General features: G+C 47.3%; 1 protein-coding gene across 1 annotated transcript in view; it reads right to left on the reverse strand.

Moving 5' to 3' along the window:
* LOC122541492 (regulator of G protein signaling 3-like) overlaps positions 1 to 15110 on the reverse strand; it is a 103056-nt gene extending 87946 nt beyond the window's left edge. Inside the window, exon 1 of the mRNA XM_043678304.2 lies at positions 14898 to 15110. The gene's annotated coding sequence lies outside the window, so the exon portion shown is untranslated. The remainder of the gene's footprint in view (positions 1 to 14897) is intronic.
* Positions 15111 to 15975: the final 865 nt, after the last annotated feature.

Here is a 15975-nt window from a genome sequence, read left to right on the forward strand (position 1 = left end):
CACACACACTCACACTCTCTCTCACACACACACACACTCACACTCTCTCTCACACACACACTCACACTCTCTCTCACACACACATTCTCACACACACACACTCTCTCGCTCACTCTCTCTTTCACACACACATGCTCTCACTCTCTCTCTCACACACACATGCTCTCACTCTCTCTCTCACACACACTGTCATACTCTTCTCACACACGCACAGTCACACACACTCTCTCTCTCTGACACACGCACACACGCACACACACACCAAAATCACTGAACAAAATGATCACAGTCACCCTTCCCTCCTTGTGAGTGATTTAATGTCAGAACCAATCGCTGAAGAGTTTAACAACGAGCAGAGCACTAGTCTGATATAAGATCATAAGAAATAGGAAAGGAGGAGGCTGTTCAGCCCATCAATCCTGCTCCACCATTCAATAAATCCTGAGTGATCCAATATTCCACATGCCCACTTTACTGCCCTCTCCCCATGACCCTTGATTCCCCGAATGATCAAAAATCTAACCATCTGAGCCTTAACTATACACAACTCTCTCCCCACAGCTCTCTGTGGTAAGGTATTCATCACATTAAGAGCACATCATCATTATTCCATTGCAATGTCGATCAGGAAATTGCACAGAAATGTGTAAGCATTCTTCCCAGATTTGTTCACTTCCAAGTCTCTACCACCAAACATGGTGGTGATTGATATTGCCACGTTTCATGGTATCTCCTCCACGGAAACAGTCCTGGTGAGCGCTGACAGTGTGGTGCTGATGGAGGACTGCTTTCAATAGAATGGAAAAGATTGTGAGGAGCTCTGGCTGGGATTAACCTTCAGTCAACTTCATCCAACTCAGGCGATCAGGCTCTTTTCATACGGCAGTTTGTGGGATCGTGCTGTGTGCAATCTGGTTGCTGTGGTCCCTGCATGAAATTGTGTCTGCAAATCCAAAGTACCTCCTTGTCTGTAATGGGCTATGGGATGTTGTTGTTTGGATGGGAAAGGCACTACATTAATTTAAATCGACCTTGAATTTATCAGACTCAAACCCATGGGATTAATTGCTTAAAGTGAAAAAATTGAGATTAAATTTATGGAGTTTAACCTATCAAAATCAAGTGACCTTTCTACTGAAACGACTGGAGAGGAAATAGCCCTGAGTTAGATATCATCATCTCAACCTTCAACACGATAAAAACACCAGCGATAAACTCTTCAAAACAGCCAGTGTATAATTCCTGGACTGAGGTTAATCCAGCTCCCTCACACTGTCAGGCTCACTGAGCCCTCTAATACACGCAGTGTATAATTCCTGGACTGAGGTTAATCCAGCTCCCTCACACTGTCAGACTCACTGAACCCTCTAATACACCCAGTGTATAATTCTTGGACTGAGGTTAATCCAGCTCCCTCACACTGTCAGACTCACTGAGCCCTCTAATACACGCAGTGTATAATTCCTGGACTGGGGTTAATCCAGCTCCCTCACACTGTCAGACTCACTGAACCCTCTAATACACGCAGTGTATAATTCCTGGACTGGGGTTAATCCAGCTCCCTCACACTGTCAGACTCACTGAACCCTCTAATACACGCAGTGTATAATTCCAGAACTAGGGTTAATCCAGCTCCCTCACACTGTCAGGCTGAGTAATCAGTCTGATTCTGATTTTATCAAAAGATGTCAACCGACTTCACTCCTTTCCAGGAATTCCTGAGAGTCTCAGCCTTAGAAATCAAACATCTTTCATTTCTATGGTGTCTTTTATGGCGTCATGACATCCCATCATTAATCAACCTATTTTGTGAATCGGTGTTAAATCCGTTATTGTTTCCCTTGAGACGGTGAAGGTGAACTGCCTTCCTGAACCGCCCAGTCCACGTGATGTGGGTTGACCCACACTGTCATGAGGGAGGGAATTCCAGGATTTTGATCCAGTGACACTGTAGGAAAGAAATGTACTTCCAAATTGGGATGGCGAGTACTTGGAGAGGAACTTGCATTTGGTGACATCCCCCATGTACCTGCTGCCGTTGCCCTCCCAGTTGGAGTTAGAATTAGGCTGAAGGTCACATGTACTCAAGTACAGCGATACAGGAGGACAGTGAAAAGTGTAGAATCACCATTCCCAGCACCATTGTAGGTACAAAGACTCTGAGGTACAAAATCTTATGTATAAATTAGGAAAAAAAGAAATAAAAGTCAGCACTCGGCATTACGGACCTTCAAAAATAGGAGGGCACATTACCCTCACCTTGATCCTGGGAGTCCACACTGCCCTCACCTCAATCCCGGAGTCCGCACTGTCCCTCACCTCGATCCCGGGAGTCCGCACTGTCCCTCACCTCGATCCCGGGAGTCCGCACTGCCCCTCACCTTGAGGCCGGGAGTCCACACTGCCCTCACCTCGATCCCGGGAGTCCGCACTGTCCCTCACCTCAATCCTGGGAGGCTGCACTGCCCTCACCTCAATCCCGGGAGTCTGCACTGCCGTCTCCTCGATCCCGGGAGTCCGCACTGTCCCTCACCTCAATCCTGGGAGGCTGCACTGCCCACACCTCGATCCTGGGAGTCCGCACTGTCCTTCACCTCAATCCTGGGAGGCTGAACTATTCTCACCTCAATCCTGGGAGTTTGCACTGCCCTTTCCTCGATCCCGGGAGTCCGCACTGCCCCTCACCTCGATCTCGGGAGTCCGCACTGTTCCTCACCTCGATCCCGAGAGTCTGCACTGTCCTCACCTCGAGGTTGGGAGTCCACACTGCCCTCACCTCGAGGCTGGGAGTCCACACTGCCCTCACCTCGATCCTGGGAGTTTACACTGTCCCTCACCTCAATCCCGGGAGTCCGCACTATCCCTCACCTCGAGGCTGGGAGTCCATACAGACCCTCACCTCGATCCCGGGAGTCTGCACTGCCCTCACCTCGAGGTCGGGAGTCCACACTGCCCTCATCTCGATCCCGGGAGTCTGCACTGTCCCTCACCTCAATCCTGGGAGTCCGCACTGTCCCTCACCTCAATCCCGGGAGTCTGAATTATCCCTCACCTCGAGGCCGGGAGTCCACACAGTCCCTCACCTCGATCCTGGGAGTCTGCAATGCCCTCACCTCGATCCCGGGAGTCTGCACTGCCCTCACCTCGATCCTGGGAGTCCGCGCTGCCACTCACCTCGATCCCGAGAGTCTGCACTGTCCTCACCTCGAGGTTGGGAGTCCACACTGCCCTCACCTCGAGGCTGGGAGTCCACACTGCCCTCACCTCGATCCTGGGAGTTTACACTGTCCCTCACCTCAATCCCGGGAGTCCGCACTATCCCTCACCTCGAGGCTGGGAGTCCACACAGTCCCTCACCTCGATCCCGGGAGTCTGCACTGCCCTCACCTCGAGGCCAGGAGTCCACACTGCCCTCACCTCGATCCCGGGAGTCTGCACTGTCCCTCACCTCAATCCTGGGAGTCCGCACTGTCCCTCACCTCAATCCCGGGAGTCTGAATTATCCCTCACCTCGAGGCCGGGAGTCCACACAGTCCCTCACCTCGATCCTGGGAGTCTGCAATGCCCTCACCTCGATCCCGGGAGTCTGCACTGCCCTCACCTCGATCCTGGGAGTCCGCGCTGCCACTCACCTCGAGGCCGGGAGTCTGCACTGCCCTCACCTCGAGGCCGGGAGTCTGCACTGCCCTCACCTCGAGGCCAGGAGTCTGCACTGTCCCTCACCTCGAGGCCGGGAGTCCGCACTGTCCCTCACCTCGAGGCCGGGAGTCTGCACTGTCCTCACCTCGAGGCCGGGAGTCTGCACTGCCCTCACCTGGAGGCCGGGAGTCCACACTGCCCTCAACTGGAGGTCGGGAGTCTGCACTGCCCTCACCTCGAGGCCGGTAGTCCGCACTGCCCTCACCTCGAGGCCAGGAGTCCATCGAGTCTAAGTTGGCTGAATCCTCCACCACTGATACCGTCTGAGGAATGTTAGGAAAGTCGATAAAATGAAAGAAGACAAAGAGAAAAGAAAGGGGACAAGGAAGAGTAGGAATGGATGAGCTCTGGTTTAGGAGCGTACTCCGCTGCCAAGTTGGAATTGATAATCAAATTTGAAAATGGAGCTGGGTTTGGAAGGTGTTGCTGGAAGATGTTTGGTGAACTCCTGCAGTGCATCTTGTACACGCTGCTGCCGCTGAGCATCGGTGGTGGAGGGAGGGGATGTTTGTGGATATGGTGTCAAGCAAGCAGGCTGCTTTTTTTTTAGTTTATTCCTTTACGGGATGTATGAGTCACTGGCTGGTGTCAAACATCTTGAGTGTTGTTGGAGCTGCACACATGCAGGCAAATGGGAAGTATTTAGTCACACTACTAACTTGTGCATTGTCAATGGTGGACAGATTTTGTGTGGTTTGCAGTTTGAAATGAAACCACTGTTGTGATGTAGGATGATGGTAATGGATCGAAATACCAATGTCAGAGCAGTTAGACGGTCTGTGAATGTGAATTGCACTTACTTACAGTGTTGGAAGTGCGTCCCAGGGCATATATTCCATTTGAACCTCCGAACCCCATGATCCCCAAGAAGGTTAGTCAGATGAAAGTCTATTAGCATGTTTACAGCGTCGGCTAACTAAGACAGAGAATTGCATAACGGCCCATTTTATGGATGGCAACCTGTAACAAGTGGAGTGACACAGGAAACAGTGCTGGGACCACAATTATCACATTAAGGACTTGGAAGAGGAAGATAGATTCACTGAAGCCAAGTTTGCAAGTGATACAGAAATAATTGGGAAGGCGAGTGGGTGAGGATGACACGGTAAGTCTGCACAGGGATATGGGCAGGATAAGTGAGTGGCAGATGGGATGCAATGTGGGAAAATGTGAGGTTATGTACTTTGACAGGAAGAATCCAGGAGCTGAATATTATTTAAATGGAGAGAGGTTGCAAAGGGATTTGGGAGTGGTCATGCATGAATCACAAAAAGCTAATATCCAAACTCAGTTTGGAATAGGGAAGGCCATTGGAATGTTGACCTTTATTTCAAAGGAAATGGAGGATAAAAATAGCAATGACAGAGAGCCAGAGGCTGCTCTCTTATTGGAGTGAAGCGATTGGTGCTGGTTTAACCTGAGGGTCACCACGCAGTGGGGAAGAGGCGGAGAAAGCCAGGCCTTCATGGTAACCTCAGCTAGTGTGGGAGTTGAGCCAGCCCCGTCAGCATTACGCTGAATCACAAACCAGCTGTCCAGCCAACTGAGCGAAAGGTACTGAGGTCTTCCTAAAGCTGCACAAGACACCGGATAGACCACAATTGGAATATTATGAATATGTTCGGTCTTCTCATCTACGGAGAGAGATAGTGATACTGGAGGCAGTCCAGAGAAAGTTCACTTGACCGATACCAGGGCAGTAGGGGTGGCGGAAGTCACTGAGCATGTGGCATCAGCGATGATGTGAAGAGCGGAAGTGATGTCATGTGTGATGCATGAGGAATTGTGAGGGGTGGAAGTGGTTGTGGGAGTGGCCATGATGGGGGAGGAAGTGACATCATCAATCAGCGTGGGGGTGGCAGCTGCATCAGCCGCATGGCTAATGGCGTCTGAGTAGATTCTGAGGCCAGGGGAATCTTCTGGAATGTTTGAGGAGTGCTGGTTATGGAGGTGGGTAGATAAAAGTTTGTTGCACTTACAGTTTTTGATGTTTGAGATGGAATTGAAATACTGTTTGTTGAGAGTATGAATTCTCCTGAGGATGTAGTGCAGAGTGGGTCCTTCGCAATTCTGAGAGTGTGTGGCCCTGAGGCAGGGCTGACTGTGGAGAGGGTAGGTGCTGGCGCATTGCTGTGAGTGTGGAGTGGAGGATCTTGAAGGAGAACTGTTGCTGGTGTTTTTGAATCTGTAGTCTGTACTGTTTGTCCTGTTTGGGTCCGAACTCTGCTGGTTTAAAGGTGGTCCGGAGTCTGTGTGGGATGAGTTGGTTACGGAGGCAGGCACTGAGGAAGCAAATGTGGCTGTGGTACCGAGTTTGTTTCAGGACATGGTTGAAGAGCTTCAGGGCAGAGGAAATGACCTGGGAGTTGCAGTGGGAGAGGGAATCCCTGAGATTCTTGTAGAGAGAGGAGGAAAACTTCTTCAAGGCAGGCATCCTTGCAAGAGGATTCGCAGTAGGGTTAAAATCAACGAGGTAAAAACAATGGTATGGAGGGATTAGCTTATAGGTTGAGTAGGTTGGGTCTACTGACAGAATTTAGAGGAAACCTTACTGAAACACACATGATACTTAGGGACTTGACAAGGCAGATGCTGAAAGGTTAGTTCCCTTGTGGGAGAGTCCAGGACCCGAGTACATCAAAAGGGTTTGGACATTTAAGACAGAATTGAGGAGGGATTTCTTCTCTGAGGGTACTAATCTGTGGAATTCTTTACCACAGAAGGGTATTGAGGATGGGTCATCAAGTATGTTATTCCTATTTTATTTTCTCAATTAAAAAAGGGGTGGCACAGTGGCCCGATGGTTAACACTGCTGCATCACAGCACCAGGATCCCAGGTTCAATTCCAGCCTCGGGTGACTGTCTGTGTGGAGTTTGCACATTCTCCCTGTGTCTGCGTGGATTTCCTCTGGGTGCTCTGGTTTACTCCCACAGTCCAAAGATGTGCAGGTCAGGTGAATTGGCCGTGCTAAATTGTTTATAGAGTTAGGTGCATTAGTCAGAGGAAAACGGGTCTGGGTGGGTTACTGTTCGGAGAGTTGGTATGGACTTGTTGGGCCGAAGGGCCTGTTTCATACTGTAGGGAATCTAATATTCAAGGCTAAGTTACAACTTAATCAGGAAAACAATCAAAGGCTTAGGGGAAAAGGCAGGAAAGTGGAGTTGAAGATTATCAGGTCAGCCCTGGTCTCATTGCATGGCAGAGCAGACTCGATGGGCTGAATGGCCTCCTTCTCCACCTACGATTTGTGGTTTCCCTTCATTGACCGGTTATTTCTTTTGAGCTTCCTCTCAGACTCATCCATTCTCTGGCCCCCACATCCTCACTTCCCTCTAGGGTAAAAGGAGTCCTTCGTCTATTCCCAATGACATTCATTGGGAAACAGTTTGTATCGACAGGTCCTATTTCTAGTTTGGATCCTTACAAAACAGCAGGGCTGCTACGGCAAACTGGGAATGCAGTGCAGACCTGGGTTTTGATGACCCATCCTGAAAGTCTCTCTCTCACACACACTCTCTCTCTCTCACACTCTCTCTCTCACACTCTCTCTCTCACACTCTCTCTCTCACACTCTCTCTCTCACACTCTCTCTCTCACACTCTCTCTCTCACACTCTCTCTCTCACTCTCTCTCACACACACACTCTCTCTCTCTCACACACACACTCTCTCTCTCTCTCTCTCTCACACACACTCTCTCTCTCTCTCTCTCTCTCACACACACACACTCTCTCTCTCTCTCTCTCTCTCTCTCTCTCTCTCTCTCTCTCTCTCTCTCTCAAGCCCAGCATTTATTGTCCATCTCTAATCACCCAGAGGGCAGTAAAGAGTCAATCACATTGGCTGTGGGTATGGAGTCACATGTAGGCCAGACCAAGTAAGCATGGCAGTTTCCTTCCCTAAAGGGCATTAGTGAACCAGATGAGGATTTTTTTTCCCCTGACGAGATGTTTTCTTTTCCCAACAATGGATTCATGGTCATTTCTATGCTCTTGATTAGATCAAATTCCACCATCCACCGTGGTGGGATTGCAGGGTCTCTGGATTAACAGGCCTGTGATAATACCTGTGGCCCATTGCCTGTCCTTTCTTTATCCCTCTGGGATGAGGGAACTTGGATCTATGTCCGTGCTGAGTCTGAGGGGAGAGTATCACCCACTGACGCATCATTGACGTTGTGATAAATCTTATTCTCACACGCTATTCCACAACAAACATCCTTTTTCCCCAAAATCAGCACAATGTGAAGTCAAACAAAATATCTACTAAATTCCCATCGGCAGCTGCAATGGATCGGATTTGACTGGGGGGGGGGGGGAATAATAGATTGAGAGACTGATTATTGCTGGCGACTGTTTCAGAAGTGGAACGGAATAATATTATTTTAGTGCAAGGTTTTCCTGACATCTTTTTTTCTGTCAGGCAGCACTCCTGCTGTGGCTCAAAGTATTTAACCCCTTCCCAGTCAAACCTCTGCAATCTTCCAGGTGAACCATTTTAGAAACTGTCGCCTGGTGACCATGTTTCAAATGACTTCCATTGAGGAATCTCTCAGTTCCTGGTTTTATACAGAAAGGGCTGATACACAAGGGTGACGCACCCAGCCTGCGCGCTGTGCCTCCAAGAAATTCACCATGGCTCCTCAGACAGCATCTTCCCAACCCATGCTCACTTCCGTCTAGAAGGATAAGGGCAGCAGCTACATGGGTACACCACCCCCTACAAGTTCCCCATAAAACCATTCACTGCCCTGACTTGGAAATGCGTCGCCATTTCTTCAGGGTTGCTGGGTCAAAATCCTGAAACTTCCTCCCTAACAAACTGAACTGCAGCAGTTCAAGAAGGCAGCTCACCACCACCTTCTCAAGGGTAACCAGCGATGGGCAATAAATGCTGGCCCAGCCAGTGAAGCCCATGTCCACGTGTGAAGAAGAGAAAGGACCCAATAGGTCCCGACTTTCCAGGAATCAAGGTTTACCTGATCTCTTGACCTTTCCCATCCCCTGTTGTGCAAGCATGTCTTCAGTGACCCAAGGGTCTTGCGGATGAACACATTCCCAGCAATTTGCCTCTTCAGTTCCCTCTTCTTCCTCAAAACCCTTCAGCTCCCATTGCCTCGCATCTCCCTCCCTCACCAGGACAATGCCCAGTGTTACACAGACACATAGAAGATAGTACCAGGAGGAGGCCATTTGATGCCTCAAGCTGGCTCTGCCATTCAATATGATAATTGAGCTCAGTACCCTCATCCCACCCTCCCTCAATTTCCCTTGGTCCCTTCAGCCACAAGAGCAAAATCTAGTTCCTCTTTTAAGCATGAAATGTTTTGGCCTGAACTATTTTCTGTCAGAGTGGTTCTGAAGGTTCACCAATCCCTGGGTAAAAGATTTCTGTTCATCTCATTCCTAAAGGGTTTACCCTGTATCGTTAAACATGCACCCCTGGTTCCAGACTGCCCCACCATTGGGACAATCCTTTGTGCATCTAGTCCTATTCAAAACTTTTGTGGTGTGTCTCAGAGGGACAATAACAATGCAGGCTGTGGTATCGGGTTAAAGATATTGGGCTGACCCCATGTAACAGGGGCCATTCTTCCCTCAATCTGGCATTTCTTTGATATGCAGTTGTTGGCAGAGTTCTCAGGTGGCTGCAACATTTCCTTGTTCTGCTAAATGTGACTCTGACACTGGATTTGATTATCACCACCGCAGAGTCTGGACTCATCGATAACCCTCTTGACCCAAACAATACGACTTTATCCTCCACGGAAAGGAAATGTCACCACTCCATGTTCCTGGCATTGCCCTAACTCACCAACATAACCAGTTCTTAACTCCTTGCCTGGGCACGCCTTCACCCATTAACTTTGATCATGACACAAACAGCAGTCAACTCTATGTTTAATTTAATTCATTTCTTCACTGTGGGCCTGGAGTTACATGTAGGCCCGACCAGGTAAGGATGGCAGTTTCCTTCCCTGAAGAATATGAGGGAGCCAGATGGATTTTATGACAACTGACAGTGGGTACGTAATCACCATTGGGTGAGCTTTTAATTCCAGATTGTATTGAATTCAAATGTCACCATCTAACACATTGGAACTTGAGCCCATGTCCTGAGAACATTATCTTGATGTTCGGTATTACTCGGTCCAGCACCTTTAGCGCCTTCCCAATTATCAATAGCAAGGCAGTCTAATATCTTCCTTTGCAGTCACTCATGACGGCCTCTCATTCTCAATTGCAAGCTGTCGTCATCCATCTCTTTCTCCTCTTTGGTCTAAGCCTTCCCAATCTTCCCTCAGTCATCATCTTCAGCAAGGTCTCCTGCTTTCTCATAAGGCCAGGCAAACCTTGTTCCCTGACAATATTTGTCAACGATTGTTCATTTCTCCACCCTTATGACACCATTGTGTTCTCACACAGTGATTCTCATAAAGAAAAGCAACACAACCTATTGTGTTCAACCACTTCCTCTAGGCTCTGTCCTAACCTCCATACGCTTAACCTTAAATCAATGTTCCCTGGGTTCTGAATTCCCCAATCTCAAAGAATTAGTCATGTGGCCTTTCTAAAAGTACTTGGTAATAAAAAAGGCATTCAGAAAATTGAGTTGAAGATTAGCAATGAGTGGTGTTTCTGAATCAAGAGAAGAATGCAGGGAGCTCGAAAAAGGATGGTTTCAGATTGTTATTTTTTTGTGTGTTTGATGTATAGTGACCTGAGCTTGGTTTTATGGAGGAGGTACAAGACAGTTACCAGGAAGTTACCCGGAGTAAGTGAATAGGTGGAAGGTGCTGAGACCACCATTATTAGAGTGGTCAAGATTAAGGTAGGCTAGTTACAGAGATATTCAAACAACAAACGTTATAAGTTTAATATCACTGGCAATGGGGCAAGAAGGGAATGCAGGAAATGTTTTCATGCACACAGACAATTCACGATCTGAAAGCTATCAGATTCTAGAGTAATTTACAAAAGGCAACTGGACAGGTCCTCAAAGAAGATTCAATCATCAGATTATCGGGAATTGACTGGGTATCAGATTAAACCGGCAGCTATGTGAAAAAGCTAGCTAGTGGTCTGTATGCCCCCCCCCCCCCCCCCTGTGGACTGTAAGATTGTACGATAGCATCCACTCTGTCACTGCTGAATTTTTCCAGCACATTCACTGTATAGACTCACCTTGACATTTCCGTCTTTATTTTCCAGACACCTTGCCAATAAATCCAGTATTACATTAGCTGCTTTCTAATTGTCGAGTCGCTTTCGATGTTTTGGGAACGGTACTTGCTTTTTCTGCCCCATTCAATCATTCACCAGTCGAAGTACAATTTTACACGGGATGTTAAATCAAGGCTCTGACTGCTTACTGTCAGAAATTCCATTAGCATGATGCAGGGAGTCCTCACTAGCATCCTTTTCCGTAAATCTTCACCAACAAAATCAGAGCAGCTCGTCATTACCATGTTGCCATTTGTGGGATCTTGCTGTTACTTACAGTTACATTGATTCTCTCACAGGATGTAGGCATCACTGACTAGGCCAGCACTTACTGCCCATCCAAAAATGCCCAGAGGGGAGTTAAGAGTCAACCACATTGCTGTGGGTCTGGAGTCACATGTAGGCCAGACCAGGTAAGGATGGCAGTCTCCTTCCTTACAGGACATTAGTGAACCTGTTGGGTTTTCCAACAATCCGCAATGGCTACTATTAAGTTAACTTTGCATTCCAAATCTTTCTTTAATTTATTGAATTGAAATTTCACCATCTGCCATGGTGGGATTCGAACTCTCATCCCCGGAACATGAGCTTGCAGGCTCTGGGTTACTCCCCAGTGACATAACCACAATGTGTTCTACTTGCCTTAAAATCATGTGGTATATTAGATTAGATTAGATTAGACTACTTACAGTGTGGAAACAGGCTCTTCAGCCCAACAAGTCCACACTGACCCGCCGAAGCGCAACCCAGCCATACTCCTCCATTTGCTCCTTCACCTAACACTGGGGGCAATCTAGCACGGCCAATTCACCTAACCTGCACATCTTTGGACTGTGGGAGGAAACCGGAGCACCCGGAGGAAACTCACGCAGACTACCAATATTGTGGAGAGGTTTGTCCTTCTTCATTGAAGAAAAAGACACATAATTACTCTAGAAGTGGTCCTGGTAATGATCGCACAATTCATTCCTGGGATGAAAGGTTAATTTAATGTGGAGAGTGAGAACAGGCTGGACTGCTGGAGTTTAGAAGAATGAGGGGTGATCTCGCACCTCTGATCCAAGATCCTTCACGACCCTGCCCCTCCCTGTCTCTGTCACATCCTCTAACCCTGGATACCCTCCCAGATCCATGTTCATCCCATTCTTACCACTGGTGGCCACCTCATCAGCTGCCTAAACTCTGAAATTCCTCCTTACACCTCTCCATCCCTCTGTCCAAGCTTAATGACTTTCAGCCACATGCCCTGTTTGTGGCCTAAAGAACAGATAATGAGAACTGCCTTTGCCCGTGGTCTGTGGCAGTCTTACCCTAGAGATCTGTGGCCACTCAGTCATTGGATGGATTCAAGGTTGAGGTTGATCAGTTTTTGAACACCAGGAAATGATGGGTCACAGAGGTAGGGTAGGAGGGGCAACCTGGCGTGGGTGTCTATTTTATTGAATGTCAAGAATGCCAAGAGAGGTCAGTCCAGCTCTTATTTCTCACATTCTGCAATTACAATGGACCAAACACTTTTTTTCTTCATCCCTCATATAGTGCGCAATGACCAGCTCATTCCTGATCCCTCCCTTTGTAGTGAACTGCTAGCTACAGACACAACTGTTAAAGCTTTCCTGGTGTGTGCGCTTGTGCTGGAATACTGCTCAACTACAGCTCCACTTATTGTTCAGCAACATTCAGATATACAGGCATAACACAGCATCGAACACACACACACATTTCCTTCATAAACACACACACACACATATATATATATGCACACAAAAACACTTGTACTGAAACACAAGACACACACACACCAAGAAACCCACACAGACACATTCTCACTCAGATATACACATGGAAACATAAGACACACACACACACACTCACAGAGACACAGTCACAGACAGATGACAGAATGTAACTACACAGCCTTGCATACACTAACACAGATGACAGATTGGCAATATAGACACACAATCAATTGTTCACATACAGGGACATATAGAAGAACATGTAAATGCATACATCTAACCATACAGAAAGGTATATGCACAGACATGAACACACATACGACATTCAAGTGCACAAGGACACATGCACATAACAGATATACTCCATACATACACACTCATTATATACACACTCAGACACTCCCACACATACATGTAAACACAAAGGTATACACGTACATCGACACATGTGCATATCATTGACATCCATCTAAATGTCACTGCATACAGACAAGAACATGACAAGATGCAACAGACAGTAGCACAGATAAACTCTGACAAGCAAGCCTACTGAGTCAATGTCAGACATGCTCATACAGATATTAATTCAACTTATCAATTTCAGTACAATCTCTCAGACTGACTGCACCCAGTGCAGGTTCAAATTAATCTGCCTCACATTTGGACCCTGGTCTGTGAATTCTAACCTTACTGTTGTCTCTGTTTGCCATGGTCAGTGCTCTGCTGGTACCATGAGCTGTTTTTGCTAAGTGAACATTTCATGTGTGTATAAACACGGGCACCATTGGAAACCTGGCTCCCTGGGTTCTGTCGCTATCACTAGTGTTGCTCCCCTCAAAACTAACAATGGGTGGAAAGTCCCTGTCTGTTTTTGTAATCCAACATTAAACAGCAGAATGCTGAAACAGATTCACGTGGAGCTAATCCCCTCCAACAGAATTTACAGGATCATTTATTGGGATCTGTTACTGCAATGTAATTATCTTCTTAACCCTCTTCAGGACATGCTCTCGATATTTCAATCAGCTTCTCTCAGTCCCTTCATCTTTGTTCCATCTTCTCCTTTCCTCTCTGCTCACTCTGACTTCCCTGGCTTGCTGATGCACTCTTTCCCTGAAATCTCTGCTTCCTTCCACCCCTCATTTTGTGCCGAATCTCTCCACAGCTCATCTGTCTTCATTACTCTCCCATTCCTCTGGGATTTGGTTTCTCTTCCAGGCTTTTCTGTATGGTTTTCTTCCTCCGTGTATTTTCTCTGATTCAATGTGTTTTTTTTCTCTCTCTCTCTGTTCCTGTTTCACTCTGTGTTTCCGTCGGTCTTTCTGCCACATTCTATTTATTCCTGCATTAGCTCTCCCTCTGTCTGTCTCTCTGTCTCATTAGTTCACATCTCTTTTTATCTGTGTTCATTTCCCTCAATGTTCCCTTTGTGTCTCTCATCTCCTTGTTTCTCTCTCTTCCTATTTCTCGACCTCTCTGTCTCTCTGAACGAATGCTGTTGGTTCTCATCGCTACCATCTGTCTCTCTCATTTTGACATGTCCTGTCACTCTCTCTGCCCAACTCTCTTTCTCTCTCTAATTCACTCTCTCCCTCTCTCTACCCCACTCTCTCCCTCTATCTTTCTGTCTCACTCTTTTCCTCTGTCTGTACCTCACTCTCTCTCTCTTTACCTCTCTGCCTCACTCTCACTCCCCCTCTGTCTCTCTGCCTCATTCTCTCTCTCTCTCTCTGTCGAACTCTTTCCCTTTATCTCTGCCTCTGCCTCACTTTGTCACTCTCTCTCCCTCTCTTGGCCTCACTCTGTCTCTTCCTCAGTCTCTCACTGTCTGCCTCATTCTCTCTAGCTGCCTCATTCCCCCTCTCTGTCTCTGCCTCTCTCTCTCTCTCTCCCTCCCTCCTTTTTTGTTCTGCCTTACTCTCTTTATCACCTTATTTCTCTCTGCCTCACTTTCTCTGCCTGTTCTCTTTCTATTTTCTGCTCAGTTGCCAGAGACAGAGGGAAATAGGTTCAGCAGAAGCTGATATCTGTTCCCAGTTTACCGCAAACCCCTCGACATGCTGGAATTCTGGTCAAATCTGAAGTAATTTATTGTTTTATAAAGACGGGCTAAAGCAGTTGGAATGCAATGTAACTGATCCAGCAGCTGTGTGAAACTTTAACACGGCACTATTTCAAAGAAAGCGCACACACAAACACAGAACCAGAGAAATTGAAAGTGGTTGTTTTCATTACCTTAAATGAGTGAACATCCACCCGAATCTTGCTGCCGGAGGCTCAGGAGAGAGAGTGAGGCTGTGAAGGACCTTGGTGCTGCCTCAGACACACACACACACACTGTGTGAGGGAGAGAGCGAGCTTGCTGCTGTTGCTTCCCTGCCTTCTGGAGTCTGGAGGTCGTTGTCTGGTAAAAAGGATATCTTCGCGGTCACACCCACACGGATTTTGACATCAGCTCTGTGTTTGCATTCAGCCCGGGCTGCAGTCACTCGAGAGAATCACACAGTATTGCTTTCAGAAGGCAGGCGTGTTAGACCTATCCTCTACTGGATTATTAATGGAGCCTTTTCAGTAACGGAGTTAAAACTCCACCACAGATATACACTCGGACAGACACACACAGGTATACACCCAGACACACACACACATACACACACACAGATATACACTCAGACAGACACACACAGGTATACACCCAGACACACACACACATATACACACACACAGATATACACTCGGACAGACACACACAGGTATACACCCAGACACACACAGATATACACTCGGACAGACACACACACAGGTATACACACAGATATACACTCGGACGGACACACACAGATATATATACACACACGCAGATATACACTCGGACAGACACACACAGGTATACACCCAGACACACACAGATATACACACACACAGATATACACTCGGACAGACACACACAGATATACACCCAGACACACACAGATATATACACACACACAGATGTACGCTTGGACAGACACACACACATATACACTCGGACAGACAAACAGATATACACATACATACAGATATACACTCGGACAGACACACACATATACACTCGGACAGACACACAGATATACACCCAGACACACAGATATACACCCAGACACACAGATATACACTCAGACAGACACACACAGATATACACACACACAGATATACACTCGGACAGACACAGATATACACACACACACACAGATATACACCCAGACACACACACAGATATACACTCAGACAGACACAGATATACACACACACACACACAGATATACAGTCGGAC

The sequence above is a fragment of the Chiloscyllium plagiosum genome, unplaced genomic scaffold, assembly GCF_037043375.1.
Source record: "Chiloscyllium plagiosum isolate Xiang-an unplaced genomic scaffold, Cpla_swu_hap1 HiC_scaffold_35, whole genome shotgun sequence".
In the NCBI taxonomy this organism is placed as follows: domain Eukaryota; kingdom Metazoa; phylum Chordata; class Chondrichthyes; order Orectolobiformes; family Hemiscylliidae; genus Chiloscyllium; species Chiloscyllium plagiosum.